This window comes from Myxine glutinosa, chromosome 10 (genome assembly GCF_964187855.1).
Source record: "Myxine glutinosa chromosome 10, kmMyxGlut1.1, whole genome shotgun sequence".
NCBI lineage: Eukaryota > Metazoa > Chordata > Myxini > Myxiniformes > Myxinidae > Myxine > Myxine glutinosa.
Genome location: NC_136270.1, coordinates 16,823,192 through 16,837,290, shown reverse-complemented (window position 1 = coordinate 16,837,290; position 14,099 = coordinate 16,823,192).

Below are 14,099 nucleotides of genomic sequence, written 5' to 3'. Positions count from 1 at the left end.
CTTTAGAGAGGAGCTTTTATCTATTGGGGCTTCTTGTCACCATTATCCAGTAACATTGGATGTGTATCATACACTACAACACTATGACGTATGTAGTGTACAGCCAACTAGACGTGGACGTCGCGCCTTTCAGAAAGATCAACATCCCATTCCTGTCCTTGCTTCACCACGGGCGCATCTGAAACAATGTCAGAAGGTCTCTAAGAGAAAACAAGAGTATAGAAATCTCAAAACCATTAGCTGTCATTCAAACTTGAGAACAGTTTTAACCGAAACAGATCCCCAGGATTATGAGCCACGTTTCCCATCCACCCTTTTGTTGAATGCGAGATCACTTTGTAACAAAGTAGATGATCTCCTAGCAATGATAGACACTCAGCATAGGGATATTCATCTGATTGCTGTCACAGAAACATGGTTCTCTGCCGAGAAACCTGCTTCGGCATGTACACTTTCAGGATATCACCAATTCCATCATGATCGTGATAACCGCACCGGTGGAGGTGTGACACTTTATGTAAGCGATGATATGAATGCAAATCAAGTCTTTGATGACATTGTCCCTCTACACTTTGAAATCATGTGGGTGAAGTTGAGATCCTCCTCAAGCGTACCATTGAAGAATGACATTTTCGTTTGTGTGGTGTATTACCCGCCCTGATACCCCAACCGAGATGAACTTTGCACCCACATCATTAATATGGTTGACACGAATCGGGTGCAGTCGGACAATGCATCATTGCTTATAATGGGAGACTTCAACGACCTGAATACCCAACCCATCGAACTCCATACTTTGCTAGTCAAATTGTTACTGCACCCACCAGAGGAGCTGCGATTCTGGACAAAATCTTTACTGATATGGGAGGTGACTATCACGATCCTGTTATGACTGCCCCTATCGGGAAAAGTGACCACATGGTTATCTCACTGAAACCCAAGAATGGTCACAATCCCCGACGGACATTACAGTACTTCTGTCGACCCTTCCGAGACTTGGCTGTACGATCGTTTGGGCAGTGGATAACGCAAGCGGACTGGTCTGACATGAATGAGCTGATTGATGTCGATGTGAAAGCTGATTGGTTTCAACAAATTATCACAGCTCAGTATAGATATCACTTCGAGCAAATCTCCATCACCCGTCGACTGAGTGACCAGGTATGGATGAATAACCACATCAGACGGCTCATTGTTACCCGTGATGCACACCATGACCGAAGGGATAATCGCGCATACCAGCGATCGCGAAATCTTGTACAGCGAGAGATTGAACGAGCCAAGAAGGACTTCTATGCTCGAAAAATTGATCATTTGAAACAGAGCGAACCTGGTAAATGGCACCAGCAGATTAGAAATCTTACTTGAATGCACAAATCATCGCCATTGCTGCTGGATTCAGATAAATTGCCATCAGAGATCGCACACGAGTTGAACTGTCATTTTGCCCAGGTATGCAATGAACTTCCTAGTTTGGACTTGACTGCATTACCAGCCTACCTCCCTGTGCTGCCTCCCCCAACCATTGAAAGACAGGAGGTTTATAAAGGTCTCTGCAGATTGAATGCATCGAAGGCTGGACATCCGACAGATGTCCCCATTCGACTGTTAAAGGAATTTGCATTCGAGATTTCACTGCCCTTGACCACCATCTTCAATGATTGTCTTCGCAGTGGCTATTTTCCAAGCAGCTGGAAAACTGCATCTGTATGTCCTGTGCCGAAGATATCACCAGTCACTGACTTTATTCAACTTCGACCAATATCAATCACACCGATAACAGCACGTGTTTTCGAAGGCTTCTGGCAGAATGGGTGATGGCTGATATCAAAGACCAAATTGATTCAAAGCATTTTGGTAACATGAAAGGCAGCTCTGTGTCCCATTGCCTTATCAGCCTGCTTGATGAGCTTCACCGGGGCATCGATAAACCGGGTCATCATGCCACCATCTGTATAATTGACTTCATGAAAGCCTTCGATCTGATCGACCACACAAAGGCTCTTCAGAAGCTGATTCAGCTGGGGATCAACCCGGCCATTATCCCCGTGATCGCTAGCTTTCTTTCGCGATGCCTGCAGACAACTCGACACTGTGGTGCATCTTCATCCGAGCAACAGCTGTCCTGTGGATTTCCGCAGGGGACCAAACTTGGTCCGGTAATCTTCCTGATTATGATCAATGATGCTGCCTTCACTACTGAGAAAAGATGGAAGTATGTTGACGACCTTACCATCGCTGAAGTTGTCCACAAATCACATGCCAGTCATTTACAGGCTCATGTGGATGCTCTTTCGGAGTGGAGCTGTTGAATGCAATGAAACCAAAAGCTGAAAAATGCAAAGTAATGCATGTCAGTTTTCTACGCAGTGGTTCCCCTCCCCCCTTGATTACCATGGGAAATGAAGTTCTTGAATCTGTGTCGACCATTAGCCTCCTTGGTGTCTACCATACAGTCGAACCCTAAGGGTGTAGTACTGGTGAAAAATTGAGAAAACTACATAGGTACCTTTGAGAGGCCTTTACACAAAAACAAAGTCAAGTTAATATCTAATTTTCAGTTTTTCTTGAAAGATATAATCTTGGCTTTAACTCAGACCAGTTTCAACGCTTCTTTGTCATATTACATGCATATAATTTGCATAAATTAGACCGTCAATAAAAAACAAGGAAAAACAAAGAACACATTTCTACTTCTATCTTCTATGTCACCTATCATTCTTTTCACACAAAACTTGGTACATGTATTATACATGTGTTACTCTACTACCTGATGAGAGGATTTTGTGAAATTATGTCAAATGTTCACTAATTAGCTAATTATGCCAATTACCAGATAAAACTTGGTTGTCCTTCAATAAATCCACAATGGCTACTCCTATAAACAAAAGCCTTCATCATTTTAAAGGAAGTGATATTCTGAATATCCTGTCCAAATTTCAGCCCAAAAGAATGATGCATTTCCCAAGTTATAACAAATTTCATGCAAAATATTATATTGAATTGAATTGAAATTCCAATTTTTCAATAATTAGGGGTACTTCTATGACCTCTAATAGCATGATTCTTGTTTATAAGACTATAAGGAAACTGTTCAGCTAAAAAAAAAAAATCAAAAAAAATCACCTGTCCACCAGTACTACACCCTTAAGTGGGGTGCGCAGATCGAGCAAGTCATCAGGCGCGCATCCCGCCGCCTCTACATTTTGTGCAAATTGAAGAGTAACGGTGTTTCAGGCAGAGATCTTGTGTTCATCTACACAGTTTATATTCGCCCTTTGATGGAATTCTGTGCACCGGTTTGGAATAGTGGCCTGACAGTGCAGCAGTCTGATAGCATAGAGAGAGTGCAGCGAAGAGCTCTTAGGATGATCACGTACCCTGATCAACATCATTACGAGGAACTCCTAAGCAGCTTCGGCATTCCTTCTCTGGCTACACGAAGAAATGATATACTCACCAACTTTGCGAAATCGATCCTGGGTTCCTTGCGACATCGTCATCTGCTTCCAGCTGAACGGCAAAGCCTCTCTCGAACTGGACTCAGAAATTCTCACCACATACACATTCCTCTATCAAGAACTCGGCGATATAAACAATCTAGTGTCCCTGCTCTCGTGAAACTGTTAAACGTCCAGTTGAAACATGATTAATGTATTTTAATCTTTTAAATGAATTTACTTGTTTGTTTTGATTTTCTGCATTATTATTAGTATTAATTTTTTTTTTTTCAATGATTTTGAAAGATTTCAACTTTTATTACCAGCATGTGTAATTTAATACAAAGTAAATATATTCACATGTTCTGTATAATTGCTGAATGCTTTTAACTTTTTAATGTCTGTAAAATCATAATCTCATCTCTTAAAGGTTTTTTTTCTGTTGTTTTTTAAAAAGTAAAGTAAACTTATTTGTAATTTGTTGACCTATTTATTGAATAATTTCTTGTTATTTGCATGCTTGTGGTTGATTTTGAAATGTTATATATCGGTATTTATTTGCTTTTTCATTCATCGTAAATCGATTTTCTCATTTGAATGTAAACACAGCCATTTTAGTCTTCGGACTTATGGTCTTGTATGCTTTTTATGTTAATAAAACTGAATTTATTATTATTATTATACAGGGTGTCTCAAAATAGATGGAACCCATTAACATGATAATAATTTCTTACTCAGACAAGAAACTCCAAAAAAGATTACATTTCCTGGAAGCTGATATGATAACAATAAAAAAACTGAAGATTTGAGGTCTCTAGCTCAAAGGATACATTTATTAGAGCACATGTTCCAAATGACCGCCTTTGCGCCTTAGACACACTTGAAGCAGACGAGCGAAGTTGTCAATCATCCTGACACACTCTTCCTTCCTGATGGCACGAATCTTCTGGGTGATGGCCACTTTCAGTTCAGAAATGGATTGAGGACGATTCTCATACACGTGGTCCTTCAAGAACCCCCAGAGATAAATAAATAAATAAAAAATCTTGGGGGTTCAGATCGGGTGAATGCGGAGACCACTCGGGTTCGCGACGCCTGCTGATCAGCCGATCAGGGAATCGGTGGTCCAACCACTCCATCGTGATGTTGGCTGTATGTGTATGTGGAGTTGCCCCATCTTGTTGGAACCATTGCACATCTCGATTCATGCCACGATGTCTCCCAAGTCCCCTCCAGAACTTGTTGAGCACCACAATGTAACGCTCCTTTGTGACAGTGACTGCCTCCTCGTCTGCGTCTTCAAACCAAAACGGCCCGATTATGCCATGTTTTGAGATGGCCACCCAGGCCGTGCATTTCACAGAGTGCAGGGGCCTCTGAAGCACCTCGTCTGGGGCTTGTGTGCCCCAGAACACATTGTTCTTGCTATTGACATGCCCACAGAGCAAGAAGTGTGCTTCGTCGCTGAACCAAACATCATCAAGAAAGTCAGGATCCTCTTCGATCTTGTTCTCAAACCACCGGCAAATCACAACACGTTTTGCCATGTCAGCTGGTGTGAGTTTATGCTTGATCTGGATATTGTATGGGTACAGCTGAAGATCCTTGATCAAGATTCTTTGCACTGACGCACGTGAAAGACCCAGCCAGCTCTTGGCTACGTCTTTGGATGGACTTTTTCGGGCTCCTTCCGACAGAATGTCTCACCGCATTCACATTGTCAGGAGATCTTGCAGTCAGCTTCCTGCCAGAACTGGGTGTTTCTGCCTTCTTGTTGAGGTTGTTTACTGATCCAGTGGCTTGAAATTTGTGTGCCCAACGATAAATTTGGTTTTTCTGGGGATAGTTGTTGAAGTTGAACTTCCTGCGAAATTTTGCTTGCACCGTTTTGAATGATTTCGTCTCCAAATAAGTAATGATGCAAAATATTTTTTCCTCCTTCGTCCAAGGCATTTTGATTGATAATTATTAGTTGTTATGGTCTCCTCTCTTCAAATCTGAAAAAAAAGAACAAGAACATTAATATTGGCAGAATTATTAGCAGTGACATGGGTTCCATGTATTTTGAGACACCCTACATGCACTGAGGTAAATACCTATTGTTGTCTTATGCAAGGTTACCCCACTCTCCCAAGTCTGCGTCCAGAAGGCGGGGGGCAGCTTGAGGTCCATCTCCATTTACCATACATACAGACCCCAGTCCGAGTCACATACACACACCCATTTCACACCATGTCATCAATCCAGAATAACTACAAAGGTGGGCTCACACACCTCAAACGCAGCACTCTCAACATCCATCTAATTTCGTACACTGTGAGGAAGAATTTAATACCGCACACCTGACGGATCTCTCCATACAGGTTGCTTCTGACAAACCAGACTTGATCTGCTTAACAGAATCTGCTTGATCTGCTCTTGAGGGGTTTTCGACGGTCCACACGGTCTCCACGTTTTTCAAAGTTAAGTCTGTTCACAATTGTATTTTGTCGAAACTGTATTTATCGTTCGGTGTGTGAACTTATAGTGTCCCCCTTGGAAGTTTCTCGGTGTTTATCTTTCATAAATTAATCGTTTGTTTGCCGCGTCGCGAGCAAGGCCTTGCAGCCTCAGGCTTCCCCCGTCAAAGGTTGTTCCTTCCTTCGCTGTTTTGCTAGCTTTTTTGATTTCCCCTTCTCCACCAAGCTTCACCAAACATCTACTATTTGTCTAACGTTGTAACCCCCAAACCGCCCCCCCCCCAAAAAAAAACAAAAAACTTTTATTTCCCTTTCTCCTCGTGTGCTTTTGCCTCTGCCCACGTGCGCTGTCTCGCCCTGCCCCCATTTTCCCCTTGCCTTCCACCTTTTGCCCTGTTCAAGTGACTCGTGGTCGTCGCTCTAGGCTTCCTCTCCCCATTGGTATTTTTGTGAATATAAGATTGTTCTTCACAGTTCTGTTTAAATATGTTTCAACTATCCCCTTCAGTGTTTTATTCAGTGGTTTATTACAACACGCTGTTTTTCTTCTTATTTAAAAGGCTCCTTTCAATTTCCTCTTCAACTCATTCCATTTCAAAAAAATATTAAATCTCTTATGATTCCAAATCACTCCATGCTCTAAATTCTCATTCATTCCATCCCTCCTCCATCGTTCTTAAACGAATCGCTAACTTGAAAATCACAACAAACCCAATTTGTTATATATGTTCATCTTTCATTAATCATCCACTTTCTAAACTCCCCCCTTGCCCCTCCCCTTCAAATCTCCCCCCCAACCATCCCTCCCAAATTCTCCCTCCTCCCACCTCCTTCTCAAAGCTGCCTCCTCCCCACTTCCTCTCCCTCCTATGTCATACCTCCACCTCCCCCAACCTTCTACTTTCCTCTGCCCCCCCCTCAAACAAACTCTCACTGTGCCTCATTCCATCACCATCAAACCTTTCGTCCTCCTCATCTTTCCCTTTCTTGTAACTCTTCTGTAATCTCAGACACACTATCAACTGCTCTTCCTACATCCCCCTCTCACCCTTCATCTGACCCTACCCCTCCCCTCCCCTGTCCTGCACCCGATGCTCCCCCCCTCTCCTCACTAACGGTATGGACCTCAAACATCCGGGGCCTTCGCTCAAACCTGATTGATCTCTCCATTCAGGTTGCTTCTGAAAATCCAGACTTGATCTGCTTAACAGAAACTTTCCTCCTTCAAAATGTCTCTGATTCCTTAATATCTCTTCCTGGTGACTCCCTCCTCCGGTACGATAGACCTGATCCTCGTCCTGGTGGTGGGGTGGCTATCTTTATCAAAAACTCTCTTCCTCACTCTCCCTGCACTGCCCTCTCTCCACCCCACCCACAGGAGTACCTCTGGCTACGGCTTCCTCTCCGCTCCCACCTTTTGTTCATATGTGTTCTGTACCGTCCTCCAAACAGTGATGACTCCATTTACATTTCTCTGTCGGACAACATGGACCAACTTCTATCAACTCATCCAAACTCTCTCTTCCTCATATGTGGCGACTTCAACTGTCATCATGCCAGCTGGCTGGGTGTGGGTTCATCTCTCACCAGTGTTACGTGGTCCCCTCGGTGAATACCTGGTCTCGGTGACCCCCGGACCGGGAGAGGAACTTCGCCAGAAAGCTGTATTATATATGCGCTTTCGCCACGCAATCCATATGAAGTTCACCCAAGAGACAACTGATGTTCAAGGATATATTTCCAATGGTAATGATACCATACAATTTCAATGACACAACCACGGAGATTTTCCCCGAGCAATCAACAATACACAACCATCAACAATTCTTAATCCACAATCAATTCCCTATGATTAAGATGGCCATCTTATATATGTGTGTCCCGGTGAGTACTCACAACCCCCTTTTGGTCTCGGTCCCGCACAATGTCTCTGGGCCCCTCCTGACCAAGATGATGGTCGGCGTAGCCGCACTCGGGCGGTTGAACGAACCCCGGGTGGACATGTTTCCACCGGGCAGGTATCGTACCGCTACCAGGCACCCCGGCTGCAGCCCCTCGTGGCCACGCGAAGCGGGTACGGGAAAGCAAGCCAAACCCCACGCCGCTTGCAAGGCGTGTTAGGCCCCCAACGGGCGACCCGTACGCGTCTGTTTTGACGGTGTCGCGAACGGCGCCAAAACGCTGGGTCGGTGCACGGCCACACGACAGTTTGACGTCCACCGGGCAGGTATCCGTCCCGGTAACTCCTCTCGCCAGACCGGCTGTGGAACGCCGCTTTTCCACGCAGCGCAAGGTCGACCCCACCTTTCGTCGGAGCGGGGCGAGGAAGAAGAATAATCGTCCCTTTTCTTCCTCGTGTCTTTTCTTCTTCTGTTTCCGGTCACTTCCGTTTCCGGCCACTGTTTCAGAAGGGCTCCTGACCCTCCAACCACAACAACTACACAACAACTACAACTACAACAACTTAATATACTACACACGGATAAGCAAAGACCTGAATGGTAATTCACATACATTCACATAAATATGTAACACTCCCCCCCTTCAAGAAAGAAAGTTTGAACCCAGCGAAAACTTTCTTTGCCGGCCAATTTGGAGAAACAAACCAGATAACTCAACCCCCCCACATTATCAGTTCCCCCCGGGCACAGTTATCACTTAAAAATAAAGCAACCAAAATTTCCCCACAACCCCTCCAGATTACTCCCTCTGGACTAAGCACCAGCAACGACATTGTCCCTGCTAAATCAAACTCCATCTCATGACCCTCTGACTTTGACCGTCAGTTTCTTGTGAATGAAGGTTAAGGGGTTGATCAAAGATCCAAAGTTAAGCAACTCGATAGCACTTTTTCCGGGAGGCCAAGCCGAGTATTCACTACATAGATGCCTTTAGGAACGTGAAGTTCATGGTTAGTCCGTGCAGGAAAGTTCTCTACAGGGGCGCCTTGAGGAACGGGAGTTCACGGTTAGTCCGTGCATGAAAGTTCACTACATGGACGCCTTTAGGAACGGCGTTCACGGTTAATCCGTGTCGGAATCTTGGCTCGGCGGCTCCGCCGCCTTCAGTGCTTCAACTTCTCAGAACTTCCCTAATAATTATGGAGGGACCGCTTGTCCCTGTAGTCCCATGAATAGCGGTCTCCTTCTCGGCCACTACTTGGACAATCCTTCCTTCGGGAGCTGCCGTAACTCAGGGAGCCTCCATAATAATATTGATTGCGGCCACCACCAACACTACCGCCCAGTTGTCCTCTCCTGTAGACTTCTCGACGCCTACGAAATGCCTTCCCTACTGTTATGGTCCGACCCTCCAAATCCTTGCCATTCCAATTCTTCTCTGCCTCTCTGGCGTCTTCTGTGCTTGCAAACGTGACAAAGCCAAACCCTCTTGACTGTTGCGTTTCCCAGTCTCTTACCAACCGCACTTCCACCAGCGGCCCATATCTGTTGAAGACAGAGGTCAGAACTTCTTCCTCTGTTTTGAAGTTCAGTCCCCCTACAAATAACTTGGCACTTTTGTCGCCATCCCGAGCTGGTGTGGTGTTATTTTCCCTGCTGGGCTCTTTACCAACCCTCAGGTTACCATAAACTTGACCCCCGGCCAAATCATTCCCGATAACCACAGATACACCCTCTACAGGAAGCGTGGCTTGTAAACCGACGGTGACCGGTCCTGACACCAAATCGGACTCCAAATGGATGACATGAAGGGGAGCACTAACACCGCCCCCGATCCCCTGTAAACGAACACTATCCCCCGTTGCCGTCTCCTCGGACCATGGCAAAATGCCTTCAAGCATTAAAGATTGATGTGCCCCTGTGTCCCTCAATATCCTAACCGGTTTCCGGTTAGTCGAGGCTCCATCCCGTGACACAAACCCCTCTGAAATAAATGGTTGGTAACCCTTTTGATGGCGATTTCTCACAATGGCCATTGCATTTGGAGTCGTAATAGTCGGACTCCGCTCTGGGTCTTCCCTTTTCCGGAGGTAACATTGGGACATCAAGTGTCCAGTTTTATGGCAAAAAGCACAAGTAGGCCCGGGGGAGAACCTCGGGGTCGGCCTTGAGCCCCCCGAAAAATAAGTTTGTCTTGGGTCCGTAGCCCTCTGATTTCTAACAGTTGGGGTATCATAGTTGTCCCCATAATCATCTCGAGGTCGCCGCCATGTATTGTCGTTCTCCGCACCTGCTGTTCCCCACCTCCCCTGCGGAGATCTAGGCGAGGAGTTAGGTTCGTGGACCCCTATTCGGTGGGTTAAGGCATAATCATCTGCCATGGGGGCTGCCTCCCACAACTTTGGTACTTTCTTTTCCTGCAGGTACACTTTGATGTCCTCGTGGACACACTGCTGAAATTCCTCCACCAGGATCAAGTCACGCAATGTTTCGAAGTCTTTCCCGACTCCTTTTGACTCACACCACCGATCAAACATGTTTTCTTTCACTCTGGCAAACTCCACATGGGTCTCACTCTCCCTCTTCCTGGCATTCCTGAAGTTTTGCCTGTAAGCTTCCGGAACCAACTCATAGGCTTTGAGGATGTGCTTCTTCAGTACCTCATAATCTGCACATTGGTCCATTGGTAGCGCCGAATAAATCTCTTGAGCTTTTCCCACCAGCACACTTTGCACGAGTATGGTCCAAGCCTCCTCCGGCCAGTTTAATTGTCGAGCCACTTTCTCAAAGTGTGGAAAAAATCTCGCGACTTCCTTTTCACTGAACGGTGGAACCAGCCTCACATGTCTGCCCACATCCCAGGTTTTCTGGTAAGGTGTCGACCCCGTCAGCAAGGGTGGTGCCTCTCCCCGTTCTCTCATTAACTCCAGCTCCTTGAATTTAATTTCTTGCTGAAGCTCCATGTCACGTTCCTTTAATTTCCTTTCCGCTTTTCTCTCCTCTGCTTCGAGTTCCCTTGTTTTCATCCTTTCTAACCTTTCCTGGAGTTCTCGTTCCCCTCTCCTTTCTTCTTCTGCTTGTTTCTCTTCTCTCCTCTCTTCTGCTTTCCTTTCTTCTTCTTTTAACCTTTCCTGGAGTTCTCGTTCCACTCTCCTTTCCTCTGCTTGTTTCTCTTCTCTCCTCTCTTCTGCTTTCCTTTCTTCTTCTTTGATCCGTTCCTGGCTCCGTAATTGCAACTCCAGTTTCCGGAGCTCAACGTCTTCTGGTTCTTCGGGTAGCCACTCCCAGGCTAACTCGTCCCATGTTCCTAATCCCACCATAGATTGTATCACCGTGGCCTGCAACTCTGCCTTCCTCAAATTAGTTCGGACCTCCAAGTTAAAATGTTTGGCCAATTTCAAGAGGTCCGACTTTAGCAACGCTCGGAACTGTGCCTCACTCGGGGTTACCCCAAAGTTCTGTGCCACAAACGCCATGGTGTCTATCGTTAACACCTGTTAACCTTCACCCAAGACTTTACCCCAATTTCTCAAATTTTTTTACCAATTAATAATTAATTAATAAATTTTAATTAATAAAATATTATTATTTTAATATGTTATACAATTTTAGATCCCGGACGTAGACCCAATTGCGAAACCGCAAATCGTAATTTGGACGAGCCCCCAATTCTGTTACGTGGTCCCCTCGGTGAATACCTGGTCTCGGTGACCCCCGGACCGGGAGAGGAACTTCGCCAGAAAGCTGTATTATATATGCGCTTTCGCCACGCAATCCATATGAAGTTCACCCAAGAGAGAACTGATGTTCAAGGATATATTTCCAATGGTAATGATACCATACAATTTCAATGACACAACCACGGAGATTTTCCCCGAGCAATCAACAATACACAACCATCAACAATTCTTAATCCACAATCAATTCCCTATGATTAAGATGGCCATCTTATATATGTGTGTCCCGGTGAGTACTCACAACCCCCTTTTGGTCTCGGTCCCGCACAATGTCTCTGGGCCCCTCCTGACCAAGATGATGGTCGGCGTAGCCGCACTCGGGCGGTTGAACGAACCCCGGGTGGACGTGTTTCCACCGGGCAGGTATCGTACCGCTACCAGGCACCCCGGCTGCAGCCCCTCGTGGCCACGCGAAGCGGGTACGGGAAAGCAAGCCAAACCCCACGCCGCTTGCAAGGCGTGTTAGGCCCCCAACGGGCGACCCGTACGCGTCTGTTTTGACGGTGTCGCGAACGGCGCCAAAACGCTGGGTCGGTGCACGGCCACACGACAGTTTGACGTCCACCGGGCAGGTATCCGTCCCGGTAACTCCTCTCGCCAGACCGGCTGCGGAACGCCGCTTTTCCACGCAGCGCAAGGTCGACCCCACCTTTCGTCGGAGCGGGGCGAGGAAGAAGAATAATCGTCCCTTTTCTTCCTCGTGTCTTTTCTTCTTCCGTTTCCGGTCACTTCCGTTTCCGGCCACTGTTTCAGAAGGGCTCCTGACCCTCCAACCACAACAACTACACAACAACTACAACTACAACAACTTAATATACTACACACGGATAAGCAAAGACCTGAATGGTAATTCACATACATTCACATAAATATGTAACACCAGCCTTGGCACCTCAGCAAAGGACTTCTGCGACTCATTGGGACTGACACAATCTGTCAATTTCCCGACCCGGATCTCAGTCAATGGAGTATCTTCTCTTCTGGACTTGGTTATGACTAACTTCCCTGCAAATGTCTGCTGCTCTTCTTCTGCTCCAATCGGTTCTTCTGATCATGTGCTTGTTAAAGTGGACATCTCACTGGCCATTCTCAGAGAGCCTCCACAGCGCCGACGAGTCTGGCATTTCACTCAGGCCGACTGGCACGGTCTGCAAGCAGCCATCAATCAACTGGACTGGTCTCCCATCTCTAATGCCTCTGACATCATTTCTTCCTGGGAATTCTTCCAAAGCAAACTGCTCTCTCTCATGCACAGATTTATCCCATCTCGTCTTCAGTTGTCTTACCCTTCCTCCCGTCCATGGTACACTGAATCTTGTGGTGAGGCAGTTGCCCTGAAACAACTTGCCTTTGCGTCTTGGAAGGCAAATCCAACTGAAGGCAATCTCAGTTCCTTCCACCAAGCTCGAAACAAGTGTGTTTCTACCCTCAGGAGTGCCAGGAAGCACTATCTCTCCACACTCAAGATTGAACTCTCAAACCTGTCTCCTTCCTCCAAATCCTGGTGGCATCTGGTCAAATCCGTTTCTGGTGTTTGTTCCCCCTCCATCCCCTCCCTTACCTCAAATGGCTACACAGTTGACACCGCACATGACAAAGCCGAATGCCTCAACTCTGTGTTTGCCTCAAAATCTTGTGTCCCAAACCCATCTCTCTCTGTTCCCACTTTTCCCAGTCGAACCTAACTGCTCCTGGACTCTGTGTCCTTCTCTCCTGACAAGGTGGAGAAGTTTTTATCAAACCTCGACTCTGATTCTGCAACTGGACCAGATGGCATCAGCCCTCGGGTCCTAAAATCCTGCTCTGCCGCTCTATCTCACCCTCTTTCTGTTCTTTTCACCCTCTCTTTTGCTCAAGGTCATCTGCCAGCATCTTGGAAATCAGCAAACATTACCGCTTCACACAAAAAGGTGCAAAAACAGATCCTTGCAACTACAGACCAATCAGCCTGCTCCCAATTATCAGCAAAGTCATGGAATCCATCATTGCTTTAGATATCAAATCCTTCCTCTTCTCCAATGGCTTGATCTCTGATCATCAATTTGGATTCAGACCAGGTCATTCTACTCTGGACATGTTGCTTCTGCTGTCTCAACAATGGATGGAGGTCCTCAATGCCAAACAGGAAATCAGAGCTGTCTCACTTGACATATCACGTGCCTTCGATACGGTCTGGCACCCAGCTCTGCTCACCAAACTCACCTCCTATGGTATTCAGGGAAATCTCCACTCATGGCTTGCGGATTTCCTCTCTGGTCGTAGGCAACGTGTGGTCCTGAATGGATTTCTCTCATCTTCCCTTCCTGTTCTGGCTGGAGTTCCCCAAGGTAGTGTTCTGGGCCCTGTGCTATTTCTGGTCTTCATCAATGACCTCTCCGACTCTCTGGAAAATCCTCTCTATCTCTTTGCTGATGACTCCACTATCTGCCGCTCCATTCCTCATCCCTCAGATCGGCAGTCTGCAGCCTCCTCACTCTCTGCAGACCTGGACAAAATCACAGACTGGTCAAACAAGTGGAACATGTCTTTCAATCCTGACAAATCTCACACTCTTACAATGTC